A 20,200-nucleotide genomic window follows, 5' to 3' on the forward strand; every position below is an offset into this window, starting at 1 on the left:
CTTGTAGTTACGAGGTCTGATGAAGCGGCTTCTTTGTTGTTCTCTGCTGTCATTTTTCTGTTGTGTAGAACACACATATGGATTCTCTGAATTGTGAGGTTGATGTGGTTAGATGTAGCTGGAGTGAAAAAATCCATAATCATACATTGTAGACATGATAAAAAACAATATGGATTCGGCAGTGTGTTCTGTTTATTCTGGGGGATAGGTTGGGGTAGAGCAGGGCTTCACCAGTCACACCATAGGCTGGATCCATGTTTTCCAGGACTCCCTAGGCGAGTGATTGGCCGAGGGGCTGGCAGCCTGTCATGACCAGTGATTGGCAGAGTGGCCCAGGCCTGTCTTGGCAAGTGATTGGCTGAGCGGCCGGCGGCCTGGCATGACCAGTGATTGGCTGAGCTGCCGGCGGCCTGTCATGACCAGTGATTGGCAGAGTGGCCCTGGGCTGTCTCAGCAAGTGATTGGCTGGGCGGCCGGCGGCCTGTCATGACCAGTGATTGGCAGAGTGGCCCTGGGCTGTCTCGGCAAGTGATTGGCTGAGCGGCCGGCGGCCTGTCATGACCAGTGATTGGCTGAGCGGCCGGCGGCCTGTCATGACCAGTGATTGGCTGAGCGGCCGGCGGCCTGGCAGGGCAAAGGCCAGAACAGAAGGCAGAGCTGCAGAAAGCGGGAAAGACAGCCGTCGGTCGCTATTACACGTAGAGATGTGCGCCCTCTGCCCAATGATTTTAGATCAGGACCTAAAGAAATGATCAGCCGATGATCGTTTCATCAGCTGATCATTCTGTCTATTAATCAGCCTGATTCGGCCTATTATCACTTTGTGTAATAGGGCCCTAATACCCCCATACCATTACAAAATAAATCCACAATACAAAGGTAGTATCCTCCTATAGGTATTCCCCCTGGATTTTAGCCCCCACCCAACAGTAGATAGTATCCGCCTGTTAGGGCCAGTTCATACGGAGTAAAACTGGCGGAATTCTGCGGCGGAGAGGCAAGGAGAGAGGAGGTGTGCGAGCCCTCCCATAGACTGCCTGTATGACAGGGAGGCTGGCGAGATTCCGCGGCGGAATTCTATGTAACTGGCCCTTAGGCATCTCTCTGGCAGTTACCCCCAAATAGGTAATATCCCCATGTAGTCCCTTTGTAGGTAATCTTTCTATTATTTACCCCCCCCCCCTCCTCTATTTGTAGTATAGCCATGAAGTAGAGTGGGGTCAGGAGCTCTGTCCTCTGCCCAGGAGATGCTGGAGGTGGAATAGAGAGTGTTGGTCACCACTTCTGTTCCACCAAAGCAGCCCCCACCCTGCACTCTCCACAATAGGTTGTATTGTTTTCTAGGGAAAGGACCTGTAAGTTCATGGTCATGTGACCATCATTGTTGGTCCTTTACAAATTCTTAACACAGAAACTACACAGATAATGGAGATGTGGCCTTATCGGTGTAGATGACCCCACACCCTACTAGACAGTGAGCTGCTCCTCACAGATGAAATGACACATGGGTGCATTGCAATAAAAAAATACCCTGGACACAACATGAAGGGGGGAGCACTCCCTACTGTACATATAATTTAGTGTCATATGTTTTAGGGTTCTAGAAAGATTTCCCTATCAGCCTTGTCTATGTCAGTGTCCCCTTTTTTAAATAGCTGTAATATTTCTTTTTAAATGTGAAATAAAAAAGATTAGATTACGCAAAAAAAAATGTTCTCTTTAAAATTATTTTTTTTTTTCTTTAATGTTTTTCTATGAATGAATCCAGCTGGATTTTGATGCTGAATATACTCCCACACAAAGAAGTAACATGTAAAGCCTATCTAAAAATACCCCTTACAACAGGCACTAAAGGGGGATTTAAGGGGTAAAAAAAATCTTTCATATCAGCCGGTGTCAGAAAGTTATATAGATTTGAGATATACTTCTATTTAAAAATCTCTAGTCTTTCAGTACTTATCAGCTGCTGTATGTCCTGCAGGAAGAGGTGTATTCTTTCCAGTCTGACATAGTGCTCTCTGCTGCCACCTCTGTCCATGTCAGGAACTGTCCACTGCTCCATACAGAACAGAGAGTCTGGGCCCCATATTGGAGACCCCTTAGGATTAGATACTTATCCCCTATCCTGTGGAAGTTTTAGGGGGTAGAATATCACTTAAAAACCTGCATAAGCATAAAGTGAATGGAAAACTATTGCATCCTTCAAAGTCTGAGAGTTTCTGAAGACTGCGCTCTAAAGAACTTCACTTTATATAAAAAAGGAAAATCTTCAAAATGTCTTTGTTAAAAGCTTTATAATTTGGGTGAAAAATAGTAAAAGGAGGGGACGCATAAGAAAACAAAATGGACACATAATTGAGGCCTGGCGATAAAACCATCTAGTGTTATTATGAAGCCGAGATGAAAGCGCCTCTTCTCCTTCTTACGGTTTAATTATCCTGGCGGAGACGCTCTTTATATACAGGAGTGCACAACTCCTCGCCGGAATGAGGGAACTTCAAATGATGCAAAGAGGAAGAAAATTGAATGTTATAAAAATACTTACATCCAATTCCAAGTAGGTTTCTCTTCAATTAACGAAATGATAAGAATCTCACAACAATGGGCAGAGATGTACAATCTCATTGTGGGGAATGAGAAAGGTTCATCTCATTACACCAAACATACCATGGAAATAGAAACTACAGCGAGAGGCTTAAAGGGGAACTCTCACTCCAGCATATTATCCCCTATACACGGGATACAGAATAACCTGTAGACCAGAGAGAGTCTGACCACAAGTCATCCCTATCCTGTGGTTAGGGCACAAATTTCTAAAGTTAGAATACCCCTTAAGGTGCCCAAAAACATAGAAGATTGTCAGCAAAAAAATTATTATTTCCTTTCTTATCTTTTTTTATATATATATATATAATATAAATTCTTTATTTATCAGAACCACATTTCCTGCAGACATAGACAGGATACGGGGACGCACCCCCAATAATGTAATCCGAGAGCAAGGAAAACAAGGTGTAAAGCACAGACACAGTGTAAGGGGCCTATTCCACCGAGCGATAATCAGCCAAATCGGGCCGATTTGGCCAATTATCGCTCTGTGGAATAGAGACAACGATCAGCCAATGATCGTGTGATCGGATGATCGTTTATTTAGGTTCAAACTTAAAATCATCGGGCACCGACCGCGCATCGCTGCGTGGAATGGCGATGCGTGGCGGGCGGCCGCCGATTTCACCAGCACCATACATTACCTAACCATGTTGCAGGTCTTCTCATTTGCTCCTTTTCCCTCCTGGTCCCGCGCGCAGCAGCAGTTTCGGTGCGGCCTGTCTTAGCTTACAGACCACTCAGCCAATCACTGGCCAGGACCGCTGCGGCTAGTGATTGGCTGAGCAGTCTGTCAGCTCAGACAGGCCGGACCGAAGCTGCTGCTGCTGCTGCGCGCGGGACCGGGAGGCAGAAGGAGCGCAGGAGAAGACCTGCAACATGGTTAGGTAATGTATGGTGTTTAAACAAGGGCTGCAATGACATCGGTAACTATGTCCCTGCAGCCGTCGCTAAACGAATAGGCCCAGTAAATGAGCGCCGATCTAACAGATCGGCGCTCGTTTACATTATTGATCGGGCCCCCATTGGCCCGTGAAATAGGAGTCTAAAACCAAAAATGGCAGAACATATGCATATAATAGGACAAGTAAAAATGCCCAGTCCATGGGGTGAGACACCGCCTGTCTCTGCTGCTTTTTCAACCAACAAACTCAAACTAGAAAAGGTTGGTTAAAGCCCAATGGTGGGCACCTTGAGTGGACATAGAAAAAAAGCAAAAGTAGAATGAGGGGGGTAGTATAAAAGAAGAAGAAAAAAAGGGAGGGGATGGAAGAGAGGGGAACAGGTACCCAGAATACAGCCAGTATTCGCCAGCCAGTAGGCATCCACAATTCAGGTGGACTGCCGGACATGAGAGTCCCCAGCCTGTAGAGTGCCATACTCGGCAGTGTCTTTGAACTCCATCCAAGCGAGCCACATTTGGGTGAAGTGAGACTTAAGGCCCTATTTCACGGAACAATTATCGTCCGTATTCAGCCGAAATCAGCCGCTACGGACGATAATCGTCCCGTGGAATAGAGTGCAACGATCAGCCGACATTGTTCATTGTACATGTTGAAAAACAAGCGACTGATACAGCAACGATCTGCTGCCATCGCTCTGTTGAATAGGAGCAGACGCTGCTGTATCCTATGGGCTGCCTGGATGATCAGCGATTGCCCGGGCAGCCCCACCACCCCTCCCCGCTGCCCCTCCCATACTCACCCGCTTGCTGCAGCCGCGTTGAATAGCGGCGGCAGCGAGCGGGGAATAAGGAGCAAACGAGTGCTGAGAGCGCTCATTTGCTCCTCTAGACGGCCCATGAAATAGGGCCATTAGAATTTTGGAGTGAGCAGGTCAGATCTTCCATTCTCATCAGGTCATTGACTTTATTTACTCAAAGGGATAGAGAGGGAGGAACCGTGCGCTTCCAATACAGAGGTATACATGCCCTTGCTGCCATAACCAGAAAGAGCAGGAGAGAGTGTCCATATTTCGTCACTGCCATCTCACTATGATGAAGGAGGAAGAGCGCTGGGGTGAGCTTTCTTATTATCTTAGGATAGATACATGTATATACCAGGCAGATAACTGACACATCTGAAGTTTGTTCTAAGCATCTACTACTCTTTCAGTAAAGTAATATTTTGTCATGTTGTATCTGACCTTTCCCTTCTTCCTCCTATAACATATATAAAGATTTCCATCATGTCCCCCCTTTCCCTTCTTCCCCCTGTAACATATATAAAGGTTTCCATCATGTCCCTCCTTTCCCTTCTTCCTCCTATAACATATATAAAGGTTTCCATCATGTCCCTCCTTTCCCTTCTTCCTCCTGTAACATATATAAAGGTTTCCATCATGTCCCACTTTCCCTTCTTCCTCCTGTAACATATATAAAGGTTTCCATCATGTCCCTCCTTTCCCTTCTTCCTCCTATAACATATATAAAGCTTTAACGTAATTAGTAGAGTCAGCTCACCCAGCCAGTGCACGACCAAAAATCGAAGGATATGGAAAAAGGCAAAATAGGTCAGCACTTCCAATAAAAGTTCGTTCTTTATTTCTTACTCCATTAAAAATGAACAAAAAGGCAGATACAAAAATAGAAAATACACATCTGACGCGTTTCTGGCTATACGCCCTTAATCATAGATGACATGTACAAAGGTATGGTGGGATAAATATAGGGGAAATACGCACATACTCCCTCCCACATCACACCTGAATCACATTATTTTCTCATAGACATTTAAAGTGAAAGACATGGAAAAACGCACATAAAGTGCACAGTGCCACATGACAAAAGTAAAAAATTACAAAAATTACAAAAGTACAAAACACACCATATATCTTAATAATTCATAATTAGATCCAGTCTATGATTTAGTCCTTTTGGAGATGAAGAATCCAACATGAGGATCCAGTATCCTTCACGATTTAAAAGTTTCTGCTTTCTATCACCTCCACGATCCGGGCGAAATACTCTCTCTATACCCATAATGGAAAGTGATGAAATATCTCCTGCATGGACTAGAGAAAAATGCTTAGCCACATTTGATGGATTTTTGACGTTCATGTGTGTAGCACCATAAATATGTTCACGTAAACGGTCTTTTAACCTACGGCTAGTGCAACCTACATAACCCATTTCACATGTAGTACAAAAAACATAATAAATTAACCAAGTGGTATTACAGTTCACGTAACTTTTAATTTTATGTTCTGTATTGTCTACCTTGTTTACGTGAACTGTAATACCACTTGGTTAATTTATTATGTTTTTTGTACTACATGTGAAATGGGTTATGTAGGTTGCACTAGCCGTAGGTTAAAAGACCGTTTACGTGAACATATTTATGGTGCTACACACATGAACGTCAAAAATCCATCAAATGTGGCTAAGCATTTTTCTCTAGTCCATGCAGGAGATAGTTCATCACTTTCCATTATGGGTATAGGGAGAGTATTTCGCCCGGATCGTGGAGGTGATAGAAAGCAGAAACTTTTAAATCGTGAAGGATACTGGATCCTCATGTTGGATTCTTCATCTCCAAAAGGACTAAATCATAGACTGGATCTAATTATGAATTATTAAGATATATGGTGTGTTTTGTACTTTTGTAATTTTTTACTTTTGTCATGTGGCACTGTGCACTTTTCCATGTGCGTTTTTCCATGTCTTTCACTTTAAATGTCTATGAGAAAATAATGTGATTCAGGTGTGATGTGGGAGGGAGTATGTGCGTATTTCCCCTATATTTATCCCACCATACCTTTGTACATGTCATCTATGATTAAGGGCGTATAGCCAGAAACGCGTCAGATGTGTATTTTCTATTTTTGTATCTGCCTTTTTGTTCATTTTTAATGGAGTAAGAAATAAAGAACGAACTTTTATTGGAAGTGCTGACCTATTTTGCCTTTTTCTATATATAAAGCTTTCCATCATGTCCTCCCTTTCCCTTCCTCCCCCTGTAACATATATAAAGATTTCCATCATGTCCCCTCTTTCCTTCCTCCTGTAACATATATAAAGGTTTCCATCATGTCCTCCCTTTCCCTTCTTCCCCCTGTAACATATATGAAGGTTTCCATCATGTCCTCCTTTCCCTTCTTCCTCCTGTAACATATATAAAGGTTTCCATCATGTCCTCCCTTTCCCTTCCTCCCCCTGTAACATATATAAAGATTTCCATCATGTCCCCTCTTTCCTTCCTCCTGTAACATATATAAAGGTTTCCATCTTGTCCTCCCTTTCCCTTCTTCCCCCAGTAACATATATAAAGTTTTCCATCATGTCCTCCCTTTCCCTTCTTCCTCCTGTAACATATATAAAGGTTTCTATCAGGTCCTGCCTTTCCCTTCTTCCCCCTGTTACATATATAAAGGTTTCTATCAGGTCCTGCCTTTCCCTTCTTCCCCCTGTAACATATATAAAGGTTTCCATCATGTCCCCCTTTCCCTTCTTCCTCCTGTAACATATATAATGTTTTCCATCATGTTCTCCTTTCGCTTTTTCCCTCCTGTAACCAGTAGTGGATTATAATAGGGGCGTTTCTGGCAGCAGCCCGGGGCCCTGAGCTCCTGGGGGGCCCATGACCACCCAAAAAGACTTATACTTTCAGTGGTGTACTGTCTCCTGGCTACACTTCTGCCATGATTTGCAAAAAATCACTGTTTTTTATGGCAATTTTGCACAAATCAGGACATCATGACCTGTACTATGAACACCAGGGTAGTGCTGCCATAGTTACAGTGAGGTGGAGGGGCCCAGGCTTGGTGATCAGCCCGGGGCCTATGGTAAAGTTAATCCGCCCCTGCCTGTAACATATAGAAAGGTTTCCATCATGTCCTCCCTTTCCCTTCTTCCTCCTGTAACATATATAAAGCTTTCCATCATGTCCTCCCTTTCCCTTCTTCCTCCTGTAACATATATAAAGGTTTCCATCATGTCCCCCCTTTTCCCTTCTTCCTCCTGTAACATATATAAAGGTTTCCATTATGTACTCCCTTTCCCTTCTTCTTCCTGTTATATATATATATATATATATATATATACAGTATATATATATATATATATATATATATATATATATATATATATAAAGGTTTCTATCATGTCCCCTCTTTCCTTTCTGTGCTGAGGGCCCTATTCCACAGTAACGATAATCGGCCGGATCGGCCCCATTTGGCCGCGCTCTATCTTCAGAATGGACGGTCAGCTGACGGAGCGCTCAGCCAATCACAGGCCGGGATCGCCGCAGCCTGTGATTGGCTAAGTGTGGCCTGCAGGGGCGTAGCTAGGATTCACAGGGCCCCATAGCAAAACATTTTAAGGGCCCCCCCTCCCCTACGCACAACACAAACACTGCACATTTTTTGTGTTGCAGTATGTAAGTAAACACTGGGTCACTTACACACTGCAGTACATAAAGGGTTAAGCAGAAGGACAAACACTCTTACCTTCTCTCCCGGGCCCCCCTCCTGCACAGGCCCCATAGCAACTGCCTACCCTGCCTCTATGGTAGCTACGCCACTGGTGGCCTGTCAGCTGACCGGCCATTCTGAAGATAGAGCGCGCGGGACCCTGGGATGAAGACAGCGCGGAGAAGAAGCCTGGACAGGTAATGTATGATGCTGCAAGGGCTGCAAGGACATCGGTAACGATGTCCTTGCAGCCCTCGCTCAACGATCATCGGGCCGTGGAATAGGCCCAGTAAAGGAGCGGCAATCTAGCAGATCGACGCTCGTTTACATTGTTGATCGGGCCCTGCTCGGCCCGTGGAATAGGACCCTAAGACTACAGACTAGATTTAATCCTTAACCCCTTAAGGACAGAACTCCAAATGACCATAAAGAGGTTGTCCAACATTTGAGAGGTAGCTCCGCCCCCTTCTCTCTGAATCTAGCTCCACCCACTGTACCCATAGGCAGGAAATGTCTGTCTTAGAACCACTGATATGCGCCGCACTGTAATGACAGCGCCGCACGGCTGCTTTATTACAGTGCGGCGCATATCAGTACAGTTGCCCCCGCTCCCAGCATTTTATCACAGATGCTGTCCGGCGGGGGAGACTCCGTTACAGGCATTCCACGTCCGTGTTTCGTTGGGAACACGGAACGTGGGAATACAGCCTAACTGCTGCAGTTTCTACTGGGCTCAAATGTTAGCTCCTCCTACAGGGGTGGGGCTAAATCAGTGTGGATGCATAACCCCACCCACCTGATGACTCCCTGTTCCCTTACTGGCAGGAACAGGAAACAGAAAGGAAATGTGACATCACAGGAAGTAAAGAAAACCCAGGCAGAGTGGTCATGTGACTGAGCCTGAGAACACAATAAGCTCTAAATAAAGTGTAAAATATACAGCACCAACAGAGGTCAATGCAATGCTAGGTTATTAAAAAATCCCTGGACAACCCCTTTAAGGACTGCGACAAATTTCAGTTTTGCATTTTAATTTTTTTCTCCACTCCTTCTAAGAGCTATAACTCTTTTATTTCTCCAGCTACAGGGCCATGTGAGGGCTTGTTTTTTTCAGGAACAGGCTTACTTTGTAATGGCACCTTTCAATGTACCATAAATTTATAAAGAAACCCCCAAAATATCATTTATGGGGTGAAATTGGGGGAGAAAATACAATTCTGCAAATTTTTTTGGGGGGGGTTCATGTTTACGTAATGCACTTTATGGTAAAACTGACATGATATCTTTATTGTATAGGTCAGTCTGAATACAGCCAGATGCAGTGTACTGTTCTTTTTTAACAGATTTTTTTTTGTAAATAGGTGTGATTACATTGGCCCTATGGTGACTCCTATAGCACTTTTATTTTTTCACCTACCGGACTGTATGATGCATCATTTTTTGCGCCATGATCTCTAGTTTTTATTAGTATCTGTGTAGATCGGATGTACTGATCACGTTTTATTTTTATTTTTTTCATATAAAATGTAATAAGTCATCAATCCTGGCGTTTTTTACCGCTTTTTGTTTACACAGTTCACCGTACGGGAATAATATTGTTTTACTTTAATAGATCGGACAATTATGCACGTTACAGTATATAATACGTTTATTTATTTTTGTGTGTTTTATTTATAAAATGGAAAAAGGGGGTAATTGAAACTTTTATTGGGGAAGGGGCTATGGGGGAGGGGCTTTTTAAATGGAACCAATTGGCCCAAATGGGCTGATATGGTTCCCTGGAGCACTGTATAAAGCTCCTGAGCAGACCACGGCACGGCTGGCTGACTCATTCCCTTTAAAGGGGTTATCCAGCGCTACAAAAACATGGCCACTTTTCCCCGTCTCTTGTCTCCAGTTCAGGTGTGGTTTGCAAATAAGCTCCATTTACTTCAATGGAACTGAGTTTAAAACCCCATCTAATCTGGAGACAAGAGAGGGGAAAAAGTAGCCATGTTTTGTAGCATTGGATAACCCTTTAAGTCCCTTAAGGGGACTTTAACATTTTTACATTAGATTTCTGACACTGATCATTGCTATGTTGCATTGATCAGTATTATCTGCGATCACTGCATAGAGTCTGTCTGTGGCAGACTCTATGCACTGATCGCCCATCTGATAGTGCTACATGACTGAGGGCATCCCCTCTTCTCTCCTGCCCATGGTGGCTCATCAAAGATCATGTGACCTAAAAAAACAATACAAAAACAATAACAATAGTCATATGCAGGTGCATGCTATAAATCAGATTAATGAGTCAGACGATTTATTACTTACGGTGTCATTTCTAGTTGCTGAGAACTCGTCATCCAGATGTTATTACAGTAATTAATGATCTTCCTAACAATAAAGTCCGGAACGTTAAAATATTCATAAGCTGACTACACATTGGATCACATGCTGCCACTCACCAATCAAAAGGTCACCAACCTTACTATACCTGCCCCCACCCCCCTGATTCCTGCCCCCCTCAGCCTAATACCCCCCCCCCCCCCCCCCAAGACTCATTCCTGTCCCTTATACTCGCTCACATCCCTTCCTGAAATGCCCTCCTACCCAGGGAAAAGTGAGGACAGTCAACCAAATAGTAAAAAGGGAGGTGTAGTAACAAAGTTAGAGAGAGAATTATATAAATGTATTACTAAGCTTCACAAGCAAAACTAAACATGTCATTAAATACAATACATGCTCTTACTACAGAAATTTCCATTCGTCTCGATAGAAAGGTGTCACTCAGGTCAAAAACTCATACAGATTTGTTAATTTCTTCTATTTACTTCCAGTACTTATCAGCTGCTGTATGTCCTGCAGTAAGTGGTGTATTCTCTCCAGTCTGACACAGTGCTCTCTGCTGCCACCTCTGTCCATGTCAGGAACTGTCCAGAGCAGGAGAGGGTTTCTACGGGGACTTGCTGCTGCTCTGGACAGTTCCTGACATGGACAGAGGTGGCAGCAGAGAGCACTGTGTCAGACTGGAAAGAATACAACACTTCCTGCAGGATATACCTTCTGACAGCAGTTGATTTGAAAACATTTTTTTTCTCTAAAGTACCCCTTTAAGAAATCAACAAACAGGAAGACACATAAATGTACTATAGCCACTCACACAATGAGTTGTATAGTGAAGATGGAGACTGAAGCTGAGGTGCAGAGGTTTGGCTTTAGGGGACCTAACCCCCCCCCCCTCCCCGGCCAATCTGAGGAGGTCAGTACTATATACATGTATATATATATATATATATATATATATATATATATATATATATATACCACAGGCCTAAGGCAGACTACTGTGTTTCCGCAGGAGGTCTATGAAGCCTTTGTAGGGCAATCTCCTTGAAGGAATAGATTTTCTTGTTAATGAGTCAGGTCCTTTATCCCTCTGAAGGGCTTAGTTATGGTATACTGTATGTCAGAGGGGGAGCAGAGGAGAAGCTTTCTGCATAATACACCTGAGTCATTTATTCTTCATTATGCGACGGAAGAGAAACACATGAAACATTAATGCCGACATTCACCCTTTCACTACCATCAAATAGCGGACAATACAGAGAAGCAGCTCAGTGCCCTGTAAATGAAACTTTTACAAATCACTGGATTGGGGAAGACTTGTACAAGAAATCCATTGGCAGTGTGTTCTAATTCTCAACTTCCAGTGTTTTCCAAAGTCCTAATGTTTGACAGTAATACAATAGAAGCTCATTTGCGGAATCGAGCCATCACTGGACTGGACAGCCAATCATCTCCTTGTTTAAAAGGACCTTGAAGGGGTACTCCCATGATTTTTATTTTTCTTTAAATTAAACTCCCCCTTCATTGCACCTAGTATAACTCCCCTCCTCCCCCTTGGATACACCTCGTATAACTCCCCTCCTCCCCCTTGGATACACCTCGTATAACTCCCCTCCTTCCCCTTGGATACACCCAGTATAACTCCCCTCCTGCCCCTAGGATACACCTCGTATAACTCCCCTCCTCCCCCTTGGATACACCCAGTATAACTCCCCTCCTCCCCCTAGGATACACCTAGTATAACTCCCCTCCTCCCACTAGGATACACCTAGTATAACTCCCCTCCTCCCCCTTGGATACACCTAGTATAACTCCCCTCCTCCCCCTAGGATACACCTCGTATAACTCCCCTCCTCCCCCTTGGATACACCCAGTATAACTCCCCTCCTCCCCCTGGGATACACCCAGTATAACTCCCCTCCTCCCCCTAGGATACACCTCGTATAACTCCCCTCCTCCCCCTTGGATACACCCAGTATAACTCCCCTCCTCCCCCTAGGATACACCTCGTATAACTCCTCTCCTCCCCCTTGGATACACCTCGTATAACTCCTCCCCCTTGGATACACCCAGTATAACTCCCCTGCTCCCCCTAGGATACACCTCATATAACTCCCCTCCTCCCCCTTGGATACACCCAGTATAACTCCCCTCCTCCCCCTAGGATACACCTCGTATAACTCCCCTCCTCCCCCTTGGATACACCTCATATAACTCCCCTCCTCCCCCTTGGATACACCCAGTATAACTCCCCTCCTCCCCCTTGGATACACCCAGTATAACTCCCCTGCTCCCCCTAGGATACACCTCATATAACTCCCCTCCTCCCCTTGGATACACCTCGTATAACTCCCCTCCTCCCCCTTGGATACACCTCGTATAACTCCCCTCCTCCCCCTTGGATACACCCAGTATAACTCCCCTCCTCCCCCTTGGATACACCTCGTATAACTCCCCTCCTCCCCCTTGGATACACCTAGCATAATAAACAATATCCCCCCCCCCCCCCCCCCCCCCCCCCCGTCTGTGCATAGTGCAAGTTAAACAAAAATCCCACTCACCTGTCTTTTGTTCCAACGCTGTCCGGCCTCATCCTCCTGTAGTCTCTGTGGCTTGCAGGCCTTTTCCTACAGGTGACGTGTGATGAAATTACGTCATCACGCGTTGCCCACAGAAGAAAGACGTGCGCCAATCTTGTGTATGGGGGAAGGGAGTCCCAGCTTCTATACGTACATTATGTAGTACGCTATGAAATGTACGTACAGGAGCAGGGATCTCCCTCCGGATTTCCTGCTCCTGTACAGTAGTGAGTGGCAATGCCTATATGGTACGCACTGCCACTCACTTTACATTTAGGGGGACAAAGTTTTGTGCCACTGGGCGGGCAGCCGGCAGCAGTGAGAGGAGCTTCCCTTTAAGCTGAGCTGCCACGCAGATTAAAGGAAACACTGACTGTGTCAGACTGGAAAGAATACACCACTTCCTGGAAGACTGGAAGAGATTTTTTTTAATAGAAGTAATTTACAAATCTGTATAACTTTCTGGCACCAGTTGATTAAAAAAAAATCTTTTTTTTTCTACCCCTTTAACCTCTTAAAGTGTCACTGTCGTGAATTTTTTTTTTGCAGAAATCAATAGTCCAGGCGATTTTAAGAAACTTTGTAATTGGGTTTATTATCCGAAAAATGCATTTTTATCATGAAAAAGCAGTTTGAAGCTCTCCCCCCTGTCTTCATTGTTCTCCTATGGAGAGAGCTAAAGAAAAGACCAAAACAGGACAACAAAGAGTTAATCTACAAATCCCTCACCCGTTATCTCCTGGGACAGTCACCAGTGACCTGTCTGAGCTCGGATTACAGCTGTCACCCAGCTCCGTGCCTGTAATCCTCTGTTATCTGCTTTCTGCTGCCGGCTAACTCCCTCCTTCCTCCTCCCCCCTCCCCTCTCCCTAGAGCAGACAGGGGACGTCTCCTGCAACAAGTCACAATTTTCAGATTTTTCAGAGTGGATGAAAAAGAGGAAGGAGGGGGGGACCTGGGAAAAGGCTTTTTACATGCAGATAATGGCAGATTTGGCTAATAAACCCAATTACAAAGTTTCTTAAAATCGCCTGGACTATTGATTTCTGCAAAAAAAAAAAATACGACAGTGACTCTTTAAGGATGCATGACGTACCCGTACCTCATGCGTCCCACTCTGAATCGCCGCGATCCCAGGTGCCGCTTGTAGCCAATATAAAAGTTATACATGTTATATATCGTTGTAATCGAAACGACTTGAGGAACATGCATAACAAGTTTATTTTACCCCAGGGTGAATGGCGTAAAAACAAATACCCCCCAAATAAATCAATTTTGCCACACATTGAATTTTTTTCTGGTTTCGCAGTGTACTTTATACAAAAATTCAGCCTGTCATTGCAAAGTACAATTAGAGACGCAAAAAATAATAGCTCATGTGGGTTTCTAGGTGGCAAAAAGGAAAGTGCTATGGCCTTTTAAACACAAGGAGAAAACAAAAACGCAAAAATCTAAATTGGCTCCGTCCTTAAGAGGTTGAAAGTGGTTGTATATGTCAGGTATTGCAGCTCTGATACAATGGTTAAAATCACATAATCCTCTTTGATAAAACTATTTCTCCAAAACCACTGCGGTCTGTATATAATTCGTGACCGACCTTTAGGGCAGATGATGCTTCCATGGAGAGACGCGAGGCCGACCCCAAGAGTTCAGACTGCTGTAGGTCGTCCCAGAGGATCTGAAGGCAGAAAACATACAGCAGGAATCATCATCCTATTGAATACATATTATACAGGATTCGAGCATTTCATGACATGTCGCCATCAGATTATGTTAGATATGTTAGGCTTTCTTGTGCCGTGACCCCAAGTGACAGGGAGACCGTGTAGTGCAATACTGAGCCGTGTGACGGAATGAGGTCAGCGGGGTCCGAATGATGGATAAAGACAGGATAAGATGATATAAAATGGGATGAATCATACAGAGGCCACAGCATGATGTCACCTCTTACATAATGGCTACCTGGCAAAAGGAATGAAAAAAAAACAAAGATGATGTGAAGAGCTCGGACATCCTATAATGACATCAAAACATGTGACTGAGTGGGATGGCATCCACCAGCCGGCGGGGTGGCAGTGACTGGCAGCTGGGCACAGATATCCTTCCTCTGAGTCAGGGATCTGGCACAGACGGAGAGTTATGTATGATGTGTCTAGCAGCCCTGTTATATGATCACGTTATACACTTCTGGTCTGGGAGGTCACGTATGGGTGACAGTCAGTGCAATCAGTTATATAACATCATACATGTATTATTCAGGAACCCGTCATTGTCTATGGTCACATGCTATACGGGCCGACAGGAGAAACTCACACCTTCAGTAGTTTTCTTTGTAATTGCGGATCCAAAATTTTGGGCCCATTGATTTCGAAGGGGCTGCTCACACTGTTTGTATTTAGAGATCCACAATCCGCAAAACTGCTGACAAGCTACGGCATGGAGCGTAATTACAGATTCTCCTATTGAAGTCTATAGGAGCATCAGCAATTTTTTGCGGATCTATAATTTTTACGGAAGAAACATCTGTAACGTCTGCAAATCCCTAAAATAATATGGATGAGTAATCATATGAAACCATCCCTATCACCTTCCCCTTCTTCGCTGATCCACAAAAAGTATGCGGATAATTTTTTGGGTTGATTGTGGATGACTGCTGACATCATATATAGTCCAGAAAAACTATAAAATGTGTCAATGTAGCCTAACAAAGCCTGAAACTGCAATGGGATCCATGAAAGAAGGGACCATATCAGGATAGCAAATTGCTGTGACGGATTAAATATACCCAGGTCTCATGACAACAACTACCATCATGAACTGTCAGCATTACCCCCACCGTCGGTAATACCCACATCTCCAGGCTCCCGCTGTGCTCTAGTACTCTGGCCACTTCTGGTCAGGTCTGGATGCTGTGCTCTAGTAGTCTGGCCTCTTCCGGTCAGGTCTGGATGCTGTGCTCTAGTACTCTGGCCTCTTCCGGTCAGGTCTGGATGCTGTGCTCTAGTACTCTGGGCTCTTCTGGTCAGGTTTGGATGCTGTGCTCTAGTATGCTGGCCTCTTCTGGTCAGGTCTGGATGCTGTGCTCTAGTAGTCTGGCCTCTTCTGGTCAGGTCTGGATGCTGTGCTCTAGTACGCTGGCCTCTTCTGGTCAGGTCTGGATGCTGTGCTCTAGTACTCTGGCCTCTTCTGGTCAGGTCTGGATGCTGTGCTCTAGTACGCTGGCCTCTTCTGGTCAGGTCTGGATCCTGTGCTCTAGTACTCTGGCTTCTTCTGGTCAGGTCTGGATGCTGTGCTCTAGTACTCTGGCCTCTTCCGGTCAGGTCTGGATGCTGTGCTCTAGTACTCTGGCCTTTTCCGGTCAGGTCTGGATGCTGTGCTCTAGTACTCTGGCCTCTTCTGGTCAGGTCTGGATGCTGTGCTCTAGTATGCTGGCCTCTTCTGGTCAGGTCTGGATGCTGTGCTCTAGTACTCTGGCCTCTTCTGGTCAGGTCTGGATGCTGTGCTCTAGTACTCTGGCCTCTTCTGGTCAGGTCTGGATGCTGTGCTCTAGTACTCTGGCCTCTTCTGGTCAGGTCTGGATGCTGTGCTCTAGTACTCTGGCCTCTTCTGGTCAGGTCTGGATGCTGTGCTCTAGTACGCTGGCCTCTTCTGGTCAGGTCTGGATGCTGTGCTCTAGTACGCTGGCCTCTTCTGGTCAGGTCTGGATGCTGTGCTCTAGTACTCTGGCCTCTTCTGGTCAGGTCTGGATGCTGTGCTATAGTACTCTAGTAGTAAGGGTGTTGGGTGAGTTTTGTCCCACGTGCCAGGGTGACAGGTTCAGTTTAAAGTGTCACTGTCGTTTCATTTATTTTTTCCAGAAATCAATAGTCCAGGCGATTTTAACTTTGTAATTGGGTTTATTAGGCAAATATACCATTACCTGCATTTAAAAAGACTTTCCCCAGCCCCCCTCCCTCCTCTCTCTCATTCACTGCTCATTATCACGAAATCTAGATTCTTTTACATCAGTCGGGCCCTGTCTGTTTTATGGAGAGGGGAGGGGGGACAGTAGTCGGCAGCAGAGAGCAGAGAACAAAGGATTACACAGTGGGAGCAGGGCCGTATTTACCATTAGGCACCCGTGGTCCTGTGCCTAGGGCAGCACCTTGCAGGGGGGCAGCACCAGGGAGCAGGGGGACAGAAAAAACTAATTTTTTTGTTTTTATTTTTTTAGTTTCCCGCCTCCCGTTCAGACTTGCCAGTAAATCTGGTGTCTTTTCCAGGGGGGGTGGGGGGTATGGTGGTATTGGTCAGGTCTGGTAACGCCAATAGGTGCGTGAAGATGGGGCGTCTTAAGGTTTAGTGCCTAGGGCGGCAGCAGCTGTTCATACAGCCCTGAGTGGGAGCTGTGTGAAAGCTGGTGTTCAGAGGTCAGACAGGTCAGTGCTGACTTCAGAGGAGATAGCCCGGTGATGTAGCTGTAAATTAACTCTTTGGTGCCTCATCTCCCTCCACCCCTCCCCTCTCCATAGAGAACAATGAAGACAAGGGGAGAGCTTCAAACTGCTTTTTCATGATAAAAATGCATTTTTTGGCTGATTTACAATGTTTCTTTAAATCGCCTGTACTATTGATTTCTGCAAAAAAAAATTTAAACAACAGGTACACTTTAAAAGGTACTTATGTAGAAATTCCATTTTTGATTGTTGTCCCCCCCCCCCTAAAATGGTTTGAAAGTATAAAAAAGACAGAGCAGAGAGTATGACACATGACCGCTAAGGCCAGCTGGCTCAGTTTCAGCATAGGACATATCAGTAATCCATTGCTTATCAGCCTTCCCGCTATTTTAGCCAACTGTCCATCTTTAGATAACCATGAGATCAATGGTCACTGCTTAGCTTGCACCGTGCTGTTTGCTTTTGCTGCTTTGCTTTGTTTGCTCGACTTTATAATGTACTTTGAAGGCAAAGATAGTTCTATCTGGTTTATTGTTCTGTCATTAACAAAAATGCCAATATTCCTAGTAATGAGCGATAATAATATTCTCATAAGTGACTATCTGGGCTGTTGTTACATCATGGACACTTTTTTTTTCTTTTTTTTACCAACAGCATTTTAGTGGCCATTAAAGTATAGTGTTAAAGTGAAGGAAGAAATTCTCTGATTGCTTAAAGGGGTACTCCAGAGGGAAAAAAATGCTTTAAAATTAACTGGTGTGGAATGTTACAGATTTGCAATTTACTTCTATTTAAAAAATCTCCAGTCAATCAGCTGCTGTATGTCCTGCAGGAAGTGGTGTATTCCCTCCAGTCTGTCACAGTGCTCCCTGTCTGTATCAGGAATTGTCCAGAGCAGGAGAGGTTTTCTATGAGGATTTGCTCCTGCTCTGGGCAGTTCCTGACATGGACAGAGGTGGCAGCAGAGAGCACTGTGTCACACTGGAGAGAATATGCCACTTCCTGCAGGACATATAGCAGCTGATAAGTACTGGAAGACTGGAGTTTTTTATATAGATGTAAATTACAAATCTATATAACTTCCTGACCCCAGTTCATTCATATATATATATATATATATATATATATATATATATATATATCCGGAGTACCCTTTTAACTAATTGTTATCGGCAGAAGCGGTAGAGCGCACTAAGTATTGTGACTGTGATTGCGGAGGACTTTAGGATAACTTACAGGGAAGCTGGTAATAGGTGCACAGGGTTAAAACACAGTGAATTATAATGTTTCCAGGTATTTTACGTATTTTGTCATTATTTATTTTAACACTGCGATTTCTTCAAAACTAATCAGCGGTTTTCCTGGATGAAAAGAAATGGAAATCCCGCTATGACGACATCTTTCACCATAGCAACCTACGCACTCGCGCTTCCGGTTATTAGGATGATTAGCGTTAAATGAAAACATTTTTAAGGGCTGAAGTTAACCCTGTCCTGCCTGGAGAGTCACTTTATCACAGCGGAGAAACTCCAAACACATAACAATGGGTTAATAGGAGTCTTTATACCGCGCTGCAGAGAATGTTAGCAATATGTAAATTAAAAGTAATTCTTATTATAAACAGGTGTGGGGAGCGCCCCTTCCCTGCAATATCTGGGCACATAGACAGCTTACCCCTTATCTGAGGAGGGGGGTGCACATTTAAATATTTGTACCAATTGTTAAAAAGCACTGGCGGGTTCACCAGAGATTCCTAAAAGACACTTGGCGCCACCTACAGGTCAGTCTCACAGCTCTTCAAGATGTCATTACATCATTGGAGAAGTCCAGGGTCAGGGGCAGGATGGAACATAACAATCATTCATTACTTAGACGCCAATGATGTCACGACTTGGGGGGGAAATGCCTGACCCGGCTAATGGATTGCACCAGTCACTGACTGGCTAAGCGGACAGTCCATCAACCGGTTTGTGGCGCCAGCAGTGAAGGAGATCCCAGAGCCGTAAGGGGGTCCCGGAACGGCAGCCAACACTGCAAAGGCACATGGAGAGGTGAGGGGTATATTTCCCCCTGCCGTTTGAAATTCTTTTTAAAGGGGTACTCTGGGCGGGAGGGCGTATTTTAATATGGCCAGGGAGGGGTTGGATGAAAGCAATGACATCCACTTAGCTCTCTGGTTCTAGTACTCGGTCCCTGGCCGCTTCCCGCTCTATGACACGGCTTGAGATGTGATCTTTCAATCTTTCAAGGCTGATCACATCTCAAGCCACGTGATAGACCAGGAAGCGGCCAGGGACCGGAGCAGCATGATGGGGGGTCCCAGCGCTGGAACCGATGAGGTGAATGGATGTCGTTGCTTTCCTCCACCCCCTCCCTAGTGAAAAAAAACCCTCCCGCCCTTGCAGTATCATCCAAAAAACCCTCCCGCTCTTGCAGTATCATCCAAAAAACCCTCCCGCCCTTGCAGTATCATCCATGGTTTACATAGATTCTTGTCCCGAATATTTTGGGGTGCAAAAAAAAGTGAAACTGTGTCTTCAAATCTATGGAAATTGAAAGGGAAAAATTCATATTTGGCCATACTGGTGTTGCTGCAGGTGACATTTCATTAATGTATACTTACCTGTCCTGCTCCCCTGCCATTGCCAGGTCCCAGGCTGCTCACTCTGTGCCACTGTGATGATGTCCTGTTCCCACTGGAAATGGCAGATCAGCATAGAGTCTAAGGGAACGGGACATCAGCCGATGTTATGAAATAACTGAAAGCGACATAGAGCGGGCAGCCCAGGATCCAGCAACAACTGGGGGCAGGACAGGTAAGTATACATTACTGACATG

The 20,200-nt window shown here is 44.9% G+C and overlaps 1 long non-coding RNA gene across 2 annotated transcripts in view; it reads right to left on the minus strand.

The window, feature by feature from the left end:
• The window catches only part of LOC138771949 (uncharacterized), a 23,173-nt gene continuing 2,973 nt past the window's right edge, over nt 1-20,200 (minus strand). The window contains exons 3-4 of one of the 2 annotated variants that reach the window (XR_011359687.1): nt 14,524-14,604; nt 1-118 (exon numbers count right to left, since the gene is read on the minus strand). This is a non-coding gene — a long non-coding RNA (uncharacterized lncRNA). Of the gene's footprint in view, nt 119-14,009; nt 14,605-20,200 lie in introns of those variants that run through there. The other variant, XR_011359686.1, reaches the window with a different exon arrangement.

The sequence above is a fragment of the Dendropsophus ebraccatus genome, chromosome 14, assembly GCF_027789765.1.
Source record: "Dendropsophus ebraccatus isolate aDenEbr1 chromosome 14, aDenEbr1.pat, whole genome shotgun sequence".
NCBI classification, from domain to species: Eukaryota; Metazoa; Chordata; class Amphibia; order Anura; family Hylidae; genus Dendropsophus; species Dendropsophus ebraccatus.